The 20,407-nt window shown below is 51.0% G+C and overlaps 2 long non-coding RNA genes across 4 annotated transcripts; one reads left to right on the top strand and one right to left on the bottom strand.

Moving 5' to 3' along the window:
• Window positions 1–1,663: 1,663 nt before the first annotated feature.
• Window positions 1,664–17,550, top strand: LOC141564649 (uncharacterized). Its single transcript, XR_012488676.1, has 3 exons — window positions 1,664–1,909; window positions 14,726–15,816; window positions 17,412–17,550. It is a non-coding gene; the product is annotated as an uncharacterized LOC141564649 (long non-coding RNA).
• On the bottom strand, window positions 15,271–18,654 carry LOC141564648 (uncharacterized). 3 transcript variants are annotated; one of them, XR_012488674.1, is made up of 3 exons: window positions 18,355–18,654; window positions 16,890–17,548; window positions 15,271–16,127 (listed from the first exon to the last, which is right to left on the bottom strand). It is a non-coding gene; the product is annotated as an uncharacterized LOC141564648 (long non-coding RNA). The 3 variants fall into 3 exon arrangements; XR_012488675.1 differs by having other exon boundaries at window positions 15,271–16,178; window positions 16,941–17,548; XR_012488673.1 differs by having other exon boundaries at window positions 15,271–16,280; window positions 17,043–17,548.
• Window positions 18,655–20,407: the final 1,753 nt, after the last annotated feature.

Here is a 20,407-nt window from a genome sequence, read left to right as displayed (position 1 = left end):
GAAAAGGACTGTGGGAGCCAGAGCGGTTCCCGTAACCCTCTGCCATATTTCCCTTTTCTTTTAATTTTTAAAATTAATTTTATAATTATATATTTTTTGACAGTACAATATGCCTGGGTAATTTTTTTCGCAACATTATCCCTTATACTCCTTCGGTTCCGAATTTTCCCCTCCCTCGCCCCCCCCCCCATGGCAGGCAGTCCCACACATGTTAAATGTGTTCTAGGAGATCCTAGATACAATCTACGTGTGCACAACCGACTTTCTTGTTTGGACAGGAAGAATTGTAAGGTAAAAATAACCTGGGAAGAAAAACAAAAATGCAAACAGGTTGCACCCATTTCCCAGTGTTCCTTCTCTGGGTGCAGTTATTTCTGTCCATCATCGATCAGCTGGAAGTGAGCCGGATCTTCTTTATGTTGAAGATTTCCACTTCCATCAGAATACATCCTCATACAACATTGAAGTGTACAGCGATCTTCTGGTTCTGCTCATTTCACTCAGCATCAGTTGATGTCAGTCTCTCCAGGCCTCTCTGTATTCCTCCTGCTGGTCATTTAATACAGAGCAATAATTTTCCATAACCTTCATATACCACAATTTACCCAACCATTCTCCAGCTGATGGGCATCCATCCAACTTCCAGTCTCTGGCCACTCCAAAAAGGGCCGCCACAAACATTTTATCTGCCTTATTTTCCGGGCCATAGCCAGCGTCTCTGGGGGAGAACGGCCCGGGCGGAGGGAGAGCTGCGGGCGGCGCCTCTGCACGCGGGGCCGCCCCTGACCGCGCTCTGGCCTCGCTTCCGCTTCCTTAGGGGAGGACTCGTCCCTAAGTCACCCACTGGGCAGCTCCTTTAAAATCCGTTGGCTTTTCGGCCTCCGGAGCCCCCTTCCCGGGCCAGGCTGCCGCGCCTCGTTCCCCGCTGCTGCCGCAAGGAAACGCTGTCAGGCCGCGGCGCCGGGGGAAGCGCGAAGCTCGTTCTGAGCCAGGCGGGTCCCGGGGCCGAGGATCTGCGGACCTCCCAGACTCGCTCGGGCACCCGGCTGGTGCAGTGGGAGGGGCCCTGCAGCGCCCCCTAGCGGGCTCCTCCGTTCTTCCCTCAGCAAAAAGGGTCTGTTTTCACCTCTCAGCAAAGCTGGGCAGCGGACGTGGCCCCTCTCTCAGTCCCGTTTCCGTCAGTCTCTTCTCCGTAGTCTCCGCGTGTGTATGTCTCTGCCTGTCATTCCGTTTCTCTGTGTGTCTCTCTCATCTCTGTCTCTGGCTCTGACACACACACCCGGCACTCAGATCTCTGAGAATTTTCCCCTCTCGGGCTGCGGAGGGTGACCCAGCTCCCAGTTCAGTGGCGCCTTGCCCTCCGCAGTCCCAGGGAAGGCGCGTACTCTTTTCCCGCGGGCCTCGCTCGGCGCCTGCGGGAGGGCTCCGGTCCTCGGCCCGCGGGCGCTCTGCCCCTGTCCGGCTTCTCTTCATCCGCTCCTCTCCCGTTCCTCCTCCTCCTCTAGCTCCGATCGGTGCTTCCTCCCCCGCACAGAGCGACGCCCCTCCCCCCGTGACTGGCGCGGCGCTGGCCGGCCGGTCCCAGCCTTCCCCCAGCGCTCGGGCGTCGACCCCGTTTCTCATTCACCAAGTCCCTCCAGACCCTCCAAAAGTCGAGGGCCCGCACCCGGAAGCCGCCCTCGCTCCGCCCGCACAGGCGCTCTGGGCTATCTGCCCGAGGCCCGGGCCTCTCTCGGGGCCCCGGAGCAGCGCCGGGCCGCCGCGCGTCTTTCCCAGCGGGACCGTGGGCGCCTCCCAGACCGACGCGGCGGTTCCGTTCCCTCCCCGCTCCGCCCGCGGCCGGCCGGGCTAAACGCGGCTCCGCCGATGGACCGCTCGGTGGGCTGAGAGGAAATCAGACAAGTTCAAGGTCCTTGCCAGACTTGAACAAGTGCCATTCCTGGGACTCAGAGCCAAGAACGGACCGGGGCCGCGGGGCGGGACGGGCAGCCTGGGACCCCCAGGGACGGCCCGCGGGGCGGGACGGGCAGCCTGGGACCCCCAGGGGCGGCCGCGGGGCGGGACGGGCAGCCTGGGACCCCCAGGGGCGGCCGCGGGGCGGGACGGGCAGCCGGGGACCGCCAGGGGCGGCCGCGGGGCGGGACGGGCAGCCTGGGACCCCCAGGGGCGGCCGCGGGGCGGGACGGGCAGCCGGGGACCGCGGCGGTACCCCAAGGGGCTCGTCCCGTTTGGGGTCCCCAGGGGCGGCCGCGGGGCGGGACGGGCAGCCGGGGACCGCGGCGGTACCCCAAGGGGCTCGTCCCGTTTGGGGTCCCGAAGAGGGAAGGAGCGCTTGGTGCCGGGGTCTCGTAGCGTTCGCCCCTCCCCCGCCCGCGCCGTCCCTGGCCCGTTCTCCTTTCACTTTCCTCGCCACTTGCTCCTCCTTGCTCGGTCCTGCCGAGGGGCTTCCTCCCGGGACCGAACGAGCTTGCCCCTCCCCCCGACATTCCCTCCGGTCTTTGAGGGTCCGAGGCAGTCTGGACGCCGGAAAGGCCGCGGATTGGACCTCCGAGGGCATGGGGGAGGGGCGAGGAGTGCTTCTCCTCCCCGCGCCTCAGCGATCTCTGCGGCTCTCCCCGGAGCCTGCGTGCCCGAGCGCCGCCGGGCCCTGGGGCCAGCTCCGGGCCAGAAGGCGCCGAGCCGCGGAGCGGGCGCTGCCGCCGCACGTGCCGGGCCTTGTTTAGTCTCACTTCGCGCCAGCGCGGGATCTGGGCTCGTGTGGCGAGGAAACTGCCGAGCCCGAAGCCGCCTCCTGAGAGATGGAGGAAGCCGGAGCCTCGGCTGGAAGGCTTAGACGCGGCTCCCCGAGCCCTTCCCCGGCGGACTCCCTGCGGCCTACCGGGGGGGGGGGGGGGCGGGGGGAGGGAGGGATGTCCTGCTGCTCTGCGCCGGGCGCCGGAGGCTGTAACCTCGCATAGATCTGCTGGGGGGCGCGCTCCGAGACAGAGTCAGAGCCCGAGAGAGAGGAAGAGAGAAGAGAGATACAAAGACGAGAAAAAGCGAGGGAGGGAGGGATGGAAAGAGAAATAGTGAGAGAGACACAGAGACAGGGATAGAGAGAAAGAGACAGACACAGAGGTGGATGGATAGAGAAAGATCGAGGGGAGAGAGAAGAGAGGGGAGGAAGGCAGAAAGGGAGAAAGGGAAGGAGGAAAAGAAAGGGAGGGAGAACCCGTCAGGTTCCCAGGGACCCCTGCTTCCCTCTGCTTCCCAGGTTTTTCTCTTCAGTCATCCCCGTGGGGTTTTAATTGAAAGGAAGAAAAAGGCACGTGTAGCCACTGGCTCACCCTCCCTCCAGGCCCCGGATGACGCTTGTGTGGACGTTCTTTACTTTCTCTGGTAGTCCCTGGGGAGGTCAGGCTTTTATCTGTCTTCCCCTTCCCTTCCTCCCGGCGGTCCCTGCTCCGGGGAGGGATTTCGGCCGCTACCCCGTCTGGGGAAGACGTCCCTCTTCCTCACCCTCCGGCTCCGGGGGCACTTTGTTTTCCTAGGCTTTTTAGATCACGTGACTCTGAGACTAACTGTGGTGACCTGGGAAAGTAAAAAGGCTGAAATGTTACAGGTTCAAGGGCCACCCGTTCTCATGACAGGAGCCAGCTGGAAACGCGGTTTTTAAATTTATTTTTAATTAAAAAAAATTTTTATTTATAAATTTTTTGACAGTATATATGCATGAGTAATTTTTTTATAACGTTATCCCTTGTATTCATTTTTCCAAATTATCCCCTCCTCCCTCCACTCCCTCCCCCCCATGGCAGGTAATCCCATACATTTTACATGTTACAGTATAACCTAGATACAATATATGTGTGTGAATATCATTTTCTTGTTGCACAATAAGTATTGGATTCCGAAGGTATAAATACCCTGGGTAGATAGAGAGTAGTGCTAACAATTTAGATTCTCTTCCCACTGTTCCTTCTCTGGGTGTAGTTATTTCTGTCCATCATCGATCAGCTGGAAGTGAGTTGGCTCTTCTTTATGTTGAAGATATCCACTTCCATCAGAATCCATCCTCATACAGTATTGTTGTTGAAGTGTACAGTGATCTTCTGGTTCTGCTCATTTCACTCAGCATCAGTTGATGTAAGTCTCTCCAGGCCTCTCTGTATTCCTCCTGCTGGTCATTTCTGACAGAGCAATAATATTCCATAAGCTTCATATACCACAATTTACCCAACCATTCTCCAACTGATGGACATCCATTCATCTTCCAGAAACGCGGTTTTTTAGCCAAGCTAAGACTGAAATCTTGCTTTATATTTTATGGGAGGTAGAAATAAAAGGCTTTTTAATATTTATATTTTCAAGTAAGTTGTAGTTGTTAATTTAAAAAAAGCTAGATTTGGTTATATTTTAACTTCTTTAGTTTGTAAAAAAAAAAATCATGCTCTTTATGACTGGTCTTCAGTAAATGCTTTTTAAACTCTTATTTTTGTTCTATTTTAAGTTCCCAACCTCCCTACCTTGTACGCGAGAAGACCACTGTCTGCCGCGGACACACACACACAGGCTTATTTGTATGTAGGCATGTGTGTATATGTGCACACCTACATGTGCAAAGCCTACCAGGCATTCTCCTGCCTACCAGGTTTTTCCCTGGAGGTGGGCAGCAAGTTCCGGTCTTGTGGAGATGACGTAAATATTTACTTAGTCAATCGGAGCAGTGTTTCCGAAGTTTCCCTGTCACTGTGTACAATATTCCCCCGGTTCTGCTCGTTTTATACTTCATTTTTCATGCAAGTCTGAACATGTTTTTCTAAAATCTACCTGCTCATCATTCCCCCCTCCCCCCCAGGCTGGGGTTAAGTGACTTGCCCAGGGTCACACAGCAGGAAGTGTTAAGTGTCTGAGATCAGATTCGAACTCGGGTCCTCCTGACTTCAGGGCTGGTGCTCTGTCCACTGCGCCCCCTAGCGGCCCCCAAATCTTTACATTTTCCAAGCACAAACTTACTGTAATCATTTACTGCCATGTATTCTGTTCCACTGATTCACCTTTCTATTTCTTACTTAATACCAGATCATTTTGGTAATTATTGCCTTAAAATATAGTCCAAGACTTGGAATTGTCGAACCTCATTCCCTTACGTTTTCCCATTCATTCCTTTGGTATTCTTGACATTCTTGTTATGCCAAATGGATTTTGTTATTGTTTTTCCAGTTTGATAAAACGATTTCTGCTAGTTTATTAGGGAGGGCATTGAATAAGTTGATTGGTTTTTATCATATTGGCTCTACTCCCCCGCGACCAATGACTATTTCTCCCGTTATTTGAATTTGACTTTCTTTGTATCAAAGTGTTTTAGAAATAGATTCATGTAGTTGCTGGACTCGTCTTAGCAAGTATACTCTCAGACAGTTTATACTATTTATAGTTCTTTTCAATGGAGGGTCTTTTATTATCTCTTGTTGGTGACATCTAGAAATGCTGATGATTTATGTGAGTTTTTTTTTATCCTGTTACTTTGCTAAAATCATTCATTGTTTTCACTAACTTTTTAGCTGAATCTCTAGAATTTTCAAGTATATCGTATTGTCTGTAAAATGAGATCCTTTTATTATCTCATCGTCCATTTTGATTCTATCGGTGTATTTTACTTCTATCACTATTGCTGGCATTTCTAACAGACTATTGAATAACATTAGTGATAATGGGCATCCTTGCTTAACTTCTGAGCCTATTGGGAAAACATCTAGCTTGTGATTTAGGAAGATGCTTCTTATCAGTTTAAGGGAAAATCCATTGATATCTATGCTTCCAAGTATTTTTAAGAGGAGTGAATGCTGTAGTTTGTCAAGCTTTTTCATATGATTTTTTAAAAGACTTTTTATTATTGTTAGAATCAATTATGTTCACAATATTCCTTATGGAAAACCATCCCTGCATTCCTGGAAATCTCCCTGGGCCACCATATATGACCTTTGTGACATATTGTAGACTCCTAGCTAGCACTTTATTTAGGGTTTTTACATCCACATACATGGGTGAAATTTGTCTGTAATTTTCTTTCTCTATTTTTGCTCTTCCAGATTTCGGTGTCAGCTCGTTTTTGTTTCACGCAAAGATTTGGGTAGGACTCCTTCTTTGCCTGTTATTCCAAGTTGTTGTTTTTTTAAGATAGGAATCAGTTGAACTTGAAATGTTAGGTAGAATTCACTTATATATTCATCTGATCCTGGTGCTTATTTCTTAAAAAATTAATTTCAATAAACTTCCCTTAACAAACAAAGTTCTTTGGGTGCAAACAAGAGATTACAGTTAGCAGAGAAGAGTCAGTTGAGTATTTTTTTAATTAAAATTTTTTTAAATACAAAAATTGTTTTTTTCTCCCCCTTTTTCCATCCCCATCCCAAATGGGAAACATTTTTGTATCTTTGTAACAAATATGCACAGTCAAGGAAAGAAATTCCTTCTTTGGTCAGGCTAAAAAAATTGGTGTGTGTGTGTGTGTGTGTGTGTGTGTGTGTGTGTGTGTGTGTGTGCACGAGCTTGTCTATCTGCTTCTGCATCCTGGGTCCATCACTTCTATGTCAGAAGAGAGGAAGCCTGGGTTAAAACCTAGAGAGAAGAGGATGATCGAGTGATGTAGATTCCAGAGACATCAAGAAAGAAGAGGATTGGTTTAGATTTGCAATTAAGAGACCACTGATAACAGTTTGAGTTAAATGAAGGTAGAAGTCAAGTGGCACAGTCTTAAGAAGGGACTTAAAGGAAAAGTATTGTTTTAGGTGGCTCTCTTAAGGAGTTTTGCTAGGAAAAAAAAGTGATAATAGTTTGATGGCTGCATCAAGTAATAGGCTTTTAGGGATGGAGGGCAAATGGGTGCATTTTAGGCAGTAAGGAAAGACCCAGTAGATAGGGAGAGAGATGAGTGAGAGAGTGGGGATGTAGATGGGAAATCTGCTAAAGAAGATAAGATGGAATGGGACCACATGCATGTAAAGGGGTTTGTTTCGACAAGGAGAAGGACCATTTCTTTACGTGAGAGAGGGATGAAGGAAGAGATGGCAGAAAGCATTGGAGTGAAGTGAGATCAGGAAGAAAGAAGAGAGATCTCCTTAAGAAGGCCCTCAATTTTTTTTTTTTTTTAGTAAAATAGGAAACGATTCTCAGTTGAGAGGGTAAGGGGAGGAGAATCCTTAGAAGTCACAAAGAGGGTTGTTTAAAAGGTTTGAAAATCTTTTGGTAAGTAGGATCAAAGAATCGTCTTTCCTTAGTGAAGGCAAGGGGTTAGGAGAATGAAGAAGTGGGTCAACGTCTGTAAAATAGAGGGAAAGAAAATGATGAAATGTTATGATAAAGGAATTTTAGGTTCACAAATGTGTCAGTCAAACACTTGTGGATGATGACAAGGTCAAGAGTCTGACCATCACGTGGCGTTTTCCAATAATAAGGTGATCCAGGACAATTCCAATAGCTTTGTGATGGAAAGTCCAACCATATCCAAGGAGAAAACTATGGAGACTAATGTGTATCAAAGCTCGGTGTTTTCACCTTTTTTGTTGTTATTTACTTGCTTTTTATTTCTTACGTTTTTTTCCCTTGTGATCAGATTTTTCTTTTGCAGCATGGCAAATATGTTTAAAAGAAATCAGGTTTAACCTATATTGGATTGCTTGCTGTCTTAGGGGAGAGGGAGGGAGAAAGGGAAAAAAAATTGGAGCACAATATTTTGCAAAAGTGAATGTTGAAACCTATCTTTGGAAAAATAAAATACTGTTTTAAAAAGAGTATGATGATCTCTGTATGTAGTTGAGATGGTCGTGAGAAATAGCTGTATATTAATGAGACAAGACCTGACTTTTTCCCTCAGAAGAGGGAGTGGAGATTGACCTTGAAACCTTGCAGAGCTTGTGAAGCAGAAAATAAATTTCTGGCCTGAAGCTTAGCATGTGACCAGGCAGTGACTTAAAGCAAAAGTCTGCTGGAGGGATAAGGGTTTCCTCTCTTCCTTTATCCCAGGACAGCAGAGCAGATCAGCTTCAACCTATTAAACAGCCCAGGACCAAGCCCAGATTCCTGGAGCTTGAAGGATGATTAATGATTGAAACTGCTTTGATTGCTAGCACCACCTACTGCTTACTTTGCAAATAGAATTCGTAGCTATAATGCCAAGAATAGAATAATCATAGTTAGAAAAACCAATGGCCATGCCTACCACCTGAGAAAGAAAAGACAACATGTGATCCTTAATCCATTCCTAAGAAATGATGAGCACCATAGAGAGTCCTTTAGTGGTCCCCTAAAGTGTATGTCCCCCCTTAAAAAGATTTTTTTTCCCACCTCTTGATGCTGTCAGGCACTGGAGATTATATCCAGTGACATCTTCATTGATTTTATTCTCTATCTCTTCCTAATTCATTTGGTGTCAGGTTTCCCATTGATATTAGTTAATACCCCTATCCTTATACCGTAGCTAGCTCTTAATCCAGGAGTCTGAATCTTCTAAGGTCTATTGTACACACTGTTGTTGTTGTTTGTCCTCCTCCTCCTCCTCCTCCTCCTCTTCCTCCTTTTCTTCCTCCTCCTCCTCCTCTTCTTCCTCCTCCTCCTCTTCCTCCTCCTCCTCTTCTTCTTCCTCCTCCTCCTCCTTCTTCTCCTTCTCTTCTTCCTCCTCCTTTTCTTCCTCCTCCTCCTCCTTCTTCTCCTCTTCTTCCTCCTCCTTTTCTTCCTCCTCCTCCTCCTCCTCCTCCTCCTCCTCCTCCTCCTCCTCCTCTTCCTCCTCTTCCTCTTCCTCCTCTTCCTCTTCCTCCTCTCCCTCCTCCTCCTCCTGCTCCTCCTCCCCTTCTTCCTCCTCCTCCTCCTTTTCTTCCTCCTCTTCCTCCTCCTCCTCCTCTTCCTCCTCTCCCTCCTCCTCCTCCTCCTTCTTCCCAAAAAAACACAATAGGGAATTTCTATGCAAGATAAGTGGTGAGAGAGGAAGAGATTTTCCACATGCCCTTGATGAATTTTTAATCCTTGATGCAGATGAATGACATCCTTTAAAGAACTGGCAGGTGTGATTGTGGAAGCACTGCTAGCAAATCTTGCTGAGAGCAAGTGGAGTGGGAGAGCTACCTCGAGAGAAAAAAACTGGCAAAATGGCAAAAGATATTAATGGAACATGAAAATAACTGGCTAGATAATTTAGCCAGTATTCTTGGCCAAAAAAAAATCAGGAACACTGGAGTGACTGATTAGGGCAATGCTCTAGAGAGAGTCTATCTTAGTTTTGGCAGAGCATTTGGCAAAGGCTCTCATGATCTTGCAGGGAAAAAATGGAGAGAGATGGGTTCAGTAATGGTTTGGTGGATTCAGAATGGCTCGAATGGTTAGACCCAAAGAGGAATCATTAATAGTCTGATATTTCAGGGGAGTCTCCAGAGGAGTGCCCCAGATAGCTATGCTTGGAACAGGACTGTTTAACATTTTTGTTAATGATTTGATCCAAAGCACACGTGATTGGGGTGACAGCCAGTATTTTAATGCACTTTAAGATTTTGCAAAGTGCTACAAAAACCCTCATTTAATCCTTCCAGCCACCCTATGAGTAGGTGCTGCTATTATCAGCTCCATTTGGAAGATGTCCAAAGTCACACTTGTATCAGATTCAGGATTTGAATCCCTTGTCTTCCTGACTTCAGATTTTGTACTCTATCCACCCTGCTTTTTAGCTGGTGGTTTGGTCATAAGATCTGCAAATGACATAGAATTGTGAGGGATAATAAGAGTCAGAATCCCCCTAAAATCTCTCAAATTAGAATGTTGGACATAATTTCACGATAATAATTAGAGATAAATGTTAAGTCTTAGCCTTGAGTTAAAAAGAACTAATCTTGAGATGAGGGAAGGGGAAGCTAGGTATCATTTTATCTCAAAAAATATTTGAAGGTTTGTTTTGTGGATTCTAAACTCAGTGTTGGTCAAGACTTCATGGGGAAAAAAATTCGCGCTATTGTGATCTTGAGAATGTCCAGAACTAGGAGGAGAAGTGTTTCTCTCTTCAGGTTTGACCAGGATACATTGAGATTGCTGTGCGGTTTTGATGACATAGGGGCAAGACAGGTGGAAAGGTCAAAATCTTCTGTTAGACATTCAGAGCCCTCCAGAACTTGCCCCACTCCCTTCTTTTCCAGTCTCCTTGCATTTTATTCTCCTCCATGCACTCTATGATCCAGCCACTTTGGTCTCCTTGTTTTTCCTCCATTTCCAGAGTAACCATTTCTACTTGGTGTTTTCCCCATGCCTAGGATGCTCTTCCTACTCATCTCCACCTCCTGGCTTCCCCGGTTTTTAACAAGTTCCAACAAAAATGCAATCTTCTATAAGAAGCCTTTCCTTTCCTCTGAGGTTACCTTCAATTTATCCTATTTATGCAAGGTTGTTTCCACTTTGTCTTCCCCATTAGACTGTGAACTCCTTGAAGGCAGGAACTGGGTTTTGTTTTTGCCTTTCTTTGTATCCCTAGCGCCTGGCATATAATAGGCACTTAATAAATGCTTACTGATGGACAAAATACTGGATAAAAAAGAAAATATTCACGTGGAATGGGGGTGGAAAGTCCATGGAGGCGGACTTGTTTTAGATATGTAAGTATCAGTTATATTTTGCTAGGCTAATGCCTATACTTTCAGACATAAATCAGTTGGTTGATAATATTTCAGAGAGGCTTTCTGTTTGGGGGGTTTAGTCAGGACCCCTCATTTTTCTCCCAGATCTGAAATGATGATTCTGTGAAAACTCTTCTCAGGAAGAGTCAGCTCTCAAGGAGAGCTGTGGTCCACTCCTCCTCTTTTCACAGGCTCTCAGCACCCCATGTCCAATAGGAACTTATTTCACTCCCAGGATGTCCTTGCTTCCCTCCACTTCTAGTCCTTAGAATACCGGACATTTGGAACTGGAAGAAGCTGTGCACTTTCTACTGTCCAGTTTTTTAGCCTGGGGGGCACTCAGTGCCCAACATGAAGGTACTTGGGTAGGAGAAGCAGGGGCTTGAGGTGGTGTTGGCCCTTTGGCATCCACTCCTCAATCTAACATGGCAGCTGTGCAAGGATGGTTTTCTGAGCTGGGAGCCAGGGTGTATTCAGTCTTGTCCATGAATGACTCAGTGGGAAGTTGCCAGAACTTCCTTCCTTCCTTCCTTCCTTCCTTCCTTCCTTCCTTCCTTCCTTCCTTCCTTCCTTCCTTCCTTCCTTCCTTCCTTCCTTCCTTCCTTCCTTCCTTCCTTCCTTCCTTCTTTCCTTCCTTCCTTCCTTCCTTCCTTCCTTCCTTCCTTCCTTCCTTCCTTCCTTTTCTCCCTCTCTTCCCTCCCTCCCTTCCTTCCTTCCTTTCCTCCTTCCTTCCTTCCTTCCTTCCTTCCTTCCTTCCTTCCTTCCTTCCTTCCTTCCTTCCTCCCTTCCTCCCTCCCTCCCTCCCTCCCTCCCTCCCTCCCTCTCTCCCTCCCTCCCTCCCTCCTTCCCTCTCTCTTTTCCTTCTTTCCTTCCTTCCTTCCTTCCTTCCTTCCTTCCTTCCTTCCTTCCTTCCTTCCTTCCTTCCTTCCTTCCTTCCTTCCTCCCTCCCTCCCTCCCTCCCTCCCTCCCTCCCTCCCTCCGTCCCTCCTTCCCTCTCTCTTTTCCTTCTTTCCTTCCTTCCTTCCTCCCTCCCTCCCTCCCTCCCTCCCTCCCTCCCTCCCTCCCTCCGTCCCTCCTTCCCTCTCTCTTTTCCTTCTTTCCTTCCTTCCTTCCTTCCTTCCTTCCTTCCTTCCTTCCTTCCTTCCTTCCTTCCTTCCTTCCTTCCTTCCTTCCTTCCTTCCTTCCTTCCTTCCTTCCTTCCTTCTCTCCCTCTCTCCCTCCCTCCCTCCCTTGTTTCCTGTTGTGGCAGGGCTGTCAGCTTCCTAGAAAGGGCTGCCTCTGTGATGTGAGCATGGCTGGTCCCCTCTCTCTCCGAGGGCCGGTGCTCGTGGCTGGAGATGCTCCGGGGGTTCCTAGACATCCTCTGGGGCTTCCCTTGCCTGATGGCTGCCGGCAGACAGGCCTCTCAGATGGGGCGTGTGGGGAGGAAGCGGCGTCTGTGGCTTAGTGAGCCCCCCACAAGTGTGCCGTGGTTCAGACGCGAAAGGGGAACGTGGTTCACCGCGGATACTGAAGTAGACCAGAGGGAAGTCAACAAGGTGAAAAAAGAGTCAGTCAGCCCATCAAACAGCCTTAATTAGGCGCTTACTGGGTTCCAAGCCCTGGGTTAAGAGCCAAAGGAGTGCCCCACGATCTCTGACCTCGGGGAAGTCCCGTGCTGAGGGAGATAAAGACCGGGCTCAGACAAGGTGTTTGCAGAGAAGAGGAGCACAGGCCGCCCGGAGACAGGTCCGGAAAGGCTGAGCCTTGAAGGAAGCAGATGGAGCAGGAGACAGGGGGAGGGGAAGAATGGGAGGGGAAGAATTTCAGCCATGGGGAGGGGGGAAGACTCTCTGTGCTGCGTTTATTTTTCTCCTGATCTTTTCCCTCTGGATCTGATTTTTCTTGTACAACATGACAAATACGGGGGCAGCCAGGTGGCCCGGTGGGTAGAGCACAGCCCTGAATTCAGGAGGACCCGAGTTCAAATCTGGTCTCAGACACTTAGCACTTCCTGGCTGTGTGATCCTGGGCAAGTCACTTAACCCCAGCCTCAGAAAAAAGAAATTAAAAACATGACACATAGAAATATGTTTTAAAAGATTTCAGCCTATCCAAACTATTAATATAGATCTAATTAATAATAGATCTAATGATCGCTTGCTCTGTCCTGGGGAAGGGGGAGGTAAGGGAGGGAGGAAGTCTTACAAAAATGAACTGCTGAGAGGAACCAAATCAGCTCCAGAAGAGCAGTAAGGAACTGAACCAGCTACACCCGGCGAAAGAACTCGGGAGATGAGTGTGGACCGCTACATAGAATTCTATTCCCTCTATTTTTGTCCGCCTGCATTTTGGATTAACTTCACAGGCTAATTGTCCACTGTTTCAGAGTCCGATTCTTTTTGTCCAGCAAAACAGCTGTTTGGACATGGATACGCTACATTGTACTTAATGTATACTCTAACATATTGAACATGTATTGGGCTACCTGCCATCTGGGGGAGGGGGAGAAGGAGGGGAAAAGTTGGAACAAAAGTGATGAGGTAAATACCTAATGAGGAGGTTTATACCTCATTAAAATTAGGATTGATTGAGGCCTAGTGGCAGGATTGGGGTACAGGGAGTCCCACGCAGCCCCCCTGCCACCCTTAGGATTCGGCGCAAGGATACAAAGTTAAATGAGGTCTGGCGGCAGCGAGAGTCCCCTGTAAATTACAGCCCGAAAACCTAGCTGGATACAAAGGTTTATTGCAGGGTGTGGAAGCCAGGTTAAAGTCTGGTTAGTAAAAGCATTAGATAGAGGAGGAAATGCGCCGAAAGCCGTGGGACAGTCTCTGATGGAAAGCATGGCTGCTGGCACCTTTCAGTTCTCCGCCCAGGGACGACTCCACCTCGGCTCTTTTATCTGCTTCAAGGAGCCTAGGGCAGTGGGCACATTCTTGGCGGGCTTTTCAGATAAGGAAGAAACTGTTTTGGGGAAACCTGAGCAGATAAGGGGGGCTGAGAACCCAAGCCAGCTCAGATCCGGTGGGGGCTGGTACGAGCCCAAACTGGCTCAGATAGGAGCTCTCCCCTTACAAAAGGGGGGTTTTGACCAGATCTTGTAAATCAGAGATTAGTCCCAAAGGAAGTTGGAGATCAGACAAGGAATCTTAAAGGGGCTATCGCCCCCATCAAAAAGGTTTTGCAATTGTCAGTGCTGAAAAATTACCCATGCATATATCCTTAAAAGCTATAATAAAATTTTAAATGTTGAAAATTTTATGTATTTGGAAAAATGAAATACCACTGAAAATTTACAAAGACTCCACGTTCCTCACTAAAAGATGCCTGATACACAGTAAGTGCTTAATAAATGCTTGTTGGCTGTTGGTTGACATGGAGCTCTTCCCTTTGCCACCATCACTCAGTGGCTTCTGTTCCTTTGAGGTTGCTCAGGTGGGTTCCATGTTGCAATCCAAACCATGCCCCCGAGGCAGTGCCCTTTACCCACTTCCAGCCTGTGCTTGAAGTGCTCCAGGAAGGGCCCCCCCCCATTCCGAGATGGCCAGTTCCACTCTAAGAGCTGACACGCCGAGTGGGAAAGTAGCAGAGCCTCCGTTTTGGCCAGAATGTATGGCAGGGATGGTGAGCTAGAGCCACACTCTGGAGAGGATTTCTCGTTCTGCCTGGAGACCAGGGGTTCGAAGCCCTGGATGTCATCCTCCTGTCCCCCTGGGAGCCTGGGGAAATCGCCACCTCTAAATGATGTTAGATGCCTAAGGTGAAACAGAGACTTACACAGGAGAGGGGAAGGCTCATGGGAGGAGATAATTCGCTCTGGTTTGTATGTCTGCTTCAAGCTAATTTGAACAAGTGGATCAAGTTCTGGTCCCGGTCTCAGGAAGGTCTGAGTTCAAATGGAAACTCAGACACTTATGAGGGAGTCCCTTAAGCTCTGCCTCAATTTCCTTGACTGCAAAATGGGGATAATTATAAACCTATCAGGGCTGTTGTGAGGCTCAAATGAGATGTTTGTAAATCTCTTAGCGTGTGATCTGGCACATAGTGGTTATTCAGTTATTTTTTAGCTATACCCATCTCGTCATGACTGCATTTTGTGGTTTTCTTGGCAGAGGTATGAATGGTTTGCCATTTCCTCCTTCGGCTCACGCTGCAGAAGAGCAAACTGAGGCAATCAGGATTAAGTGACTTGACCAGGGTCACATGGCTGGTAAATGTCTGAGGCTGGATTTGGACTCGTCTTTGTGCCTGAGTGAGGGGCAGCATTCTATCCAGTGTTACCTGATGCCAGAGGGCAGCGACTTCAGTACAGCCCCGATAGCTCCTGTCTTAGCTCCCAGCCAGTGGGTGACTGGAAGAAAAGGGGTGGGACTTTGTCCACAACGGAGAGAAAGAAGAGAATTATCTGACCACACTGCAGTTGGCTCTGTTCTCTCCCTGGCCACGTCTGACCCCCTCCTCCTATGTGACTTGTACAAGAAAGATGAAGTGACACTCAAGGACTGGACTCTCAAGGAGGGGGCAGGGTTCGGGGAAGGGGCTGCAGCTCTACCTTCTGCCCCTACCCCAACCCTTCAAGACCCAGGCGAAAACAAAGGGCCCTGCCTGGGGTCTGGGGACACCACACAGCTGAGGAGGAGGAGGATGATGATCATCATCATAATAAGCATTTATATGGTGCTATAAGATCGGCTGCTCTGCTTCCGCTAGAAATTCATTTGAGACATGGAGGACCCCTGTCAAGAGGCCATGGAGACGGATGTTATGTACTAGAAATAGTCCCTGGGCCGCTGAGACTAAGAATGGAAAGCACATGAAAGGAGGAATGTGAAATTAGACCGGAGACATGGGTGGATGCCGTATAGTGCAGTCCCCTAGGACTGGGGAGGGAAGGCACTGAAAAAGCAAATAGGAGGGAACATCTCCATCTTGACGAGAGATGTCTGTCAGTGATACGGTCAGCCCGGAGAACGGGGACTATGCAAAGAGAGGGAGCTAGAGATGGTGGGGAGGGGTAGCAGAGTGGTATGCATGTGTAGGGGGGAGCTGAGTTTTAGAAGAACTTCTCGGCCAGGACTGTGTATGGGCCACAGGACCAGGACTTCCTAAATGGTGCTCCCACTCCCCATCCTTGCAGGGGAAGCCCAGGAGGTCTGTGCTGGCAGCCTGGCCAGAAACCTCGGGAGAAGGGAGAGACCTTGGGGTAAGAATCAGGAGGCAACAGGAGAGTGAGGACCCCCGGGCTCTTCCGCTTCCCTTCCAGACACATTCCTCATACCCTCCCCTTCTGAATTCTGAGGGAGCAGCTTAGGTGCCACGGGCCTCCTGCTTTGGACACAGTAAGGGTCAGTAAGAAGCTGACCAAGGTAGGAGATGGGGCCATGTGCAGCCCGTTCTGAGCCTTCTTCTTCAGTTCTGGCAAGGAGCAGGATGGCATTGGGATGGGGGGACGGGGAGCACAGTCTGGGGGCGGGGAGCAGGATGGCTTTGGGATCGGGGGACGGGGAGCACAGTCTGGGGGCGGGGAGCAGGATGGCTTTGGGATCGGGGGACGGGGAGCACAGTCTGGGGGCGGGGAGCAGGATGGCTTTGGGATCGGGGGACGGGGAGCACAGTCTGGGGGCAGGGAGCAGGATGGCTTTGGGATCGGGGGACGGGGAGCACAGTCTGGGGGCGGGGAGCAGGATGGCTTTGGGATCGGGGGACGGGGAGCACAGTCTGGGGGCAGGGAGCAGGATGGCATTGGGATGGGGGGACGGGGAGCACAGTCTGGGGGCGGGGAGCAGGATGGCATTGGGATGGGGGGACGGGGAGCACAGTCTGGGGGCGGGGAGAAGGATGGCTTTGGGATCGGGGGACGGGGAGCACAGTCTGGGGGCGGGGAGCAGGATGGCATTGGGATGGGGGGACGGGGAGCACAGTCTGGGGGCGGGGAGAAGGATGGCTTTGGGATCGGGGGACGGGGAGCACAGTCTGGGGGCGGGGAGCAGGATGGCTTTGGGATCGGGGGACGGGGAGCACAGTCTGGGGGCAGGGAGCAGGATGGCATTGGGATGGGGGGACGGGGAGCACAGTCTGGGGGCGGGGAGCAGGATGGCATTGGGATGGGGGGACGGGGAGCACAGTCTGGGGGCGGGGAGCAGGATGGCTTTGGGATCGGGGGATGGGGAGCACAGTCTGGGGGCGGGGAGCAGGATGGCTTTGGGATGGGGGGACAGGGAGCACAGCTTGGGGACAGGAAGCAGGATGGCTTTGGGATCGGGGGACGGGGAGCACAGTCTGGGGGCAGGGAGCAGGATGGCTTTGGGATGGGGGGACAGGGAGCACAGCTTGGGGACAGGAAGCAGGATGGCTTTGGGATCGGGGGATGGGGAGCACAGCTTGGGGACGGGGAGCAGGATGGCTTTGGGATGGGGGGACGGGGAGCACAGTCTGGGGGCAGGGAGCAGGGAGCAGGATGGCTTTGGGATGGGGGTCGGGGAGCACAGCTTGGGGACAGGGAGCAGGATGGCTTTGGGATCGGGGGATGGGGAGCACAGCTTGGGGACGGGGAGCATAGGGAAGCCCGGGGAGGCGGCAGGTGGCCCTGTTCTGGGGATGGCCTTAGGTGAATTGAGCACTTGAGTTTCAAGCAAAGATTTATATCCTAGAAGGAGAGTGGTGCCATGGGGTGGCCGGCGGGTGGCTGCTTAGGGCTTAGAGCCGTCCCTTTTTCCCGTGCCTGGAGATGGTGGAAGACTTTCTCCAAGACCTTCCAAACTTGGCCTTGATGTCTGAATAACTTGGTTTCTCAAACAGGATGTCCCCTGGATCCTTCTCAGGATCCTTCTTGCTGTGCCAGTCCTCGGCCAACAAAATCCCCAGTGCCACCAGAACCAGAGAGGCCAGCCCGACGCGGATGAAATGGCTGAGTGTGGGGTTGTCGGGGCTTAAATCTGCGGAGACCAAAGAGCGTGGGGCAGTTAGGTACACCGGCGGGGCTTCCGGCCCCCATAGCCCTCGGGGAGGGGGGAAGCCCTCCGAGCCCAATCAGCCTCCCCGGTTTCCTGCCACATCTCCCTGGCTCGAGCCTTGGGCACGTCCCCCTCCGGCCCCAGCCTGCTCTTCTCCAGGTCCAATCTCCTTAACTCCTTCGCCACTCCCCATTTACCACGACCCCCTTTACCATCTGGCCACCCCCTGGCACTTTCCAGCTTCTCAGACTCTGCTGCCCAAACTGCCGTCTGGTTGTGGTCCCCCGGGCCGGGCTCAGGCAGGACCACCCCATTGTGCTGGGGACCAATTGCTTGGCCAGCGGCCCGATCCCATCCCATTTCTATCCTATTTTGAGCTTGTGGTCCACCCAAAACCCCAGATCTTTTCCATTCCCAAAGGAGCAAGGTTCTCCCCTCCACTGTCAAGCTAACTTTTTTATACTGATGTGTTTACTTTGGTCAATGGGGTATACTCCATCAAGCCAGAAATCTCGGCATTCAACTCTTGTTCTTGGCACTTACTTACTAGCTGCGTGTCTGTACCAAGCAACTCCTCTGTTTCCTAGACAGCACTGAGATTTTAAGTCGCCAGCTGCGTGTCTACACCCCTGGGACTTCCCTCCTGGGAGCTGCCCGGCCCAGGGAAAGGACAGGTCCAGATACCCTTCCCCGCTGCCCGGCTGCCCGTCTCCTCCGCCCTAGTTTGGGGATCTCGGGCCCGCCGTCCCCTCCAGCTCTGTGTCTCCCAGCAGCCTGACAAAGAATACCTTCCAGCCAAGCCATTGATGAAAGTGAAGATGGCCGAGGCGCTCAGCTAGCTGCCTCCGAGCTTTCAGGGACCCATTTCTGAACGCTTTCCAGGTCTGCTCAACAATTCCTCCCGAGTCCATGCGGCTACATTATTGCCCAAATGGCCCTTTCCCTCCTTGCCCACAGGAGAGAATGAGCCACTTAAGCAGATGCTTCCCTGATCTCCAGGGACTCCAAGGCTAGGCCATTGCTCTATCAGCCCCGCCAAAAAGGGAGATGAGCCGGGGAAGTTACGGCCCGCTGATTCGTCCATCCTGGCGCTTAGGGATGACCCTCCCCTTTATACGGTCTCACAACCGCCCCTTTCAGGATACATTCTAGAATTTTGCCTGAAGATTCTAGTCCCACCTAGGACCTTCCCTATTCCTGGAGGCCTTCCTCGGCCCCGTGGCATTAGAGCTGACGGTGATTCATCCCCGCTCTGCGCCCCTTTCCTATCACCTTCTGTTTTCTCTGCCAGGGCAACTAGGGAAAAATGGCCAAAGTGAGCCCCGGGAAGTTGGTGTCCATGATTGGTAGGGAGAGACAAGAGCAGCCTTAGGTGGCTGCCCGCTGGGGCCTACGGGCCGGCCCTGCTGGCTGCCTTTGTCCCGGAGACGCCCCACGGTCCAGCCCCTCGCCACCGGCCCCACGGTCCAGCCCCTCGCCACCGGCCCCACGGTCCAGCCCCTCACCACCAGGCTGTCTCCTCCGCCTCTCCAGGAACATGGCCGGACTCGTTCTCGTAGACCTGGCGCTGACTCCCTGGGAAGCCAGGCTGGGCCTCTAAGCTCCTAGAGGCTCGGCTCCCCGGCTAGTGAGCCAAGGACAGAGTCGGGGGGGGGCGTCTCAGCCTTCTTTCTGGGCTGGGGCTTCAGGCCACAGGCCCCTCTCCCCCTCCTCAGAACTGTCCCATCAGCCTGTCCTAGCAGACCCACATCACTGCCCTCCCACTGATCTCCTCCACACACACATAGCCCATGGGGACCATGGATGGCCACTCGGGTCTCCAGCCTCAGAGCTGGTTAGCCTTCACTCTCCCTCTTCCTCAGCCCCCGTCCAACGATGAGGATGCCATTTTAACCCAGACCTCTGCCCCCTCCTCCCCTGATACGATGGACAAGAATCGTAGCTTTAGGAGCAGAGGGGCTGGGGCCAGGCCTGGTGAAGCCAGTGACTTCCCACAGGACCCCAGGCAAGTCATCAGACCTCATTTTCCTTGTCTGTAAATCCAGGGGCTTGGACTGGAAGACCTCTGTGACCTTGGGATCCACTCACACAGACCCCGTTCCAGGTCAGGTCTCCAGCGCCACTTGTCTGAACAGTTGAAAGAACCTTGTTCCTCTTCCAGGGCAGAGACTGTTATTTTTGTGTCTCTCTCCAACACTTAGCAAGGTACCTTGTATACAGCAGGCACTGAATAAATGGTGATTGAATCAAATCAAAGTGTTGAATAATCTCATGGTACACAGCAAGCACTGAATAAATGCTGATTGAATCAAATCAATGTGTTGAGTAGTCTCATGGTATTCTGTACACAGCAAGCACTGAATAAATGCTGATTGATTAGAATCCATGTGTTGAGTAATCTCCCTGCTTCCCAGTCACCCTCTGCACAGCTGGCAAATTAGCATTCAGAGAATGAGGGTCTGACCTGTTTCTCCTTACTCAGAAATCCGTGGTGGATCCCTGTTCCTTCAGCATAAACCCAAGCCTGGCACTGAAAGCTGATATAAAATGTTAGGGCAGGTGGGGGCCACGATGCCTAGAGTGGAGTCAGGAAGACCGGAGGGCAGATACTGTCTCAGCCATTAGCAGCTGCGTCAGACCCTAGTCACTTAATCTTGGCCTGCATCAGTTTCCTCAAATGTAAACTCATAGCCCCTGCCTTCCAGAGTGGCTGTGAGAATCAAGTGCTCAGCACAGTGCCTGACATATAGTGGGTGCTCAATAAATGCTTGTTCCTTTCCTTGTCCCTTCCATTGCCAAGGAGATCTTCCTCACAATAAGTCATCCCCTGGTGAAAGGGGC

Source organism: Sminthopsis crassicaudata, chromosome 3, assembly GCF_048593235.1.
Source record: "Sminthopsis crassicaudata isolate SCR6 chromosome 3, ASM4859323v1, whole genome shotgun sequence".
Lineage (NCBI taxonomy): Eukaryota > Metazoa > Chordata > Mammalia > Dasyuromorphia > Dasyuridae > Sminthopsis > Sminthopsis crassicaudata.
The sequence above is the reverse complement of the archived record's forward strand: the minus strand, read 5'-3'. Positions and strand labels throughout refer to the sequence as shown.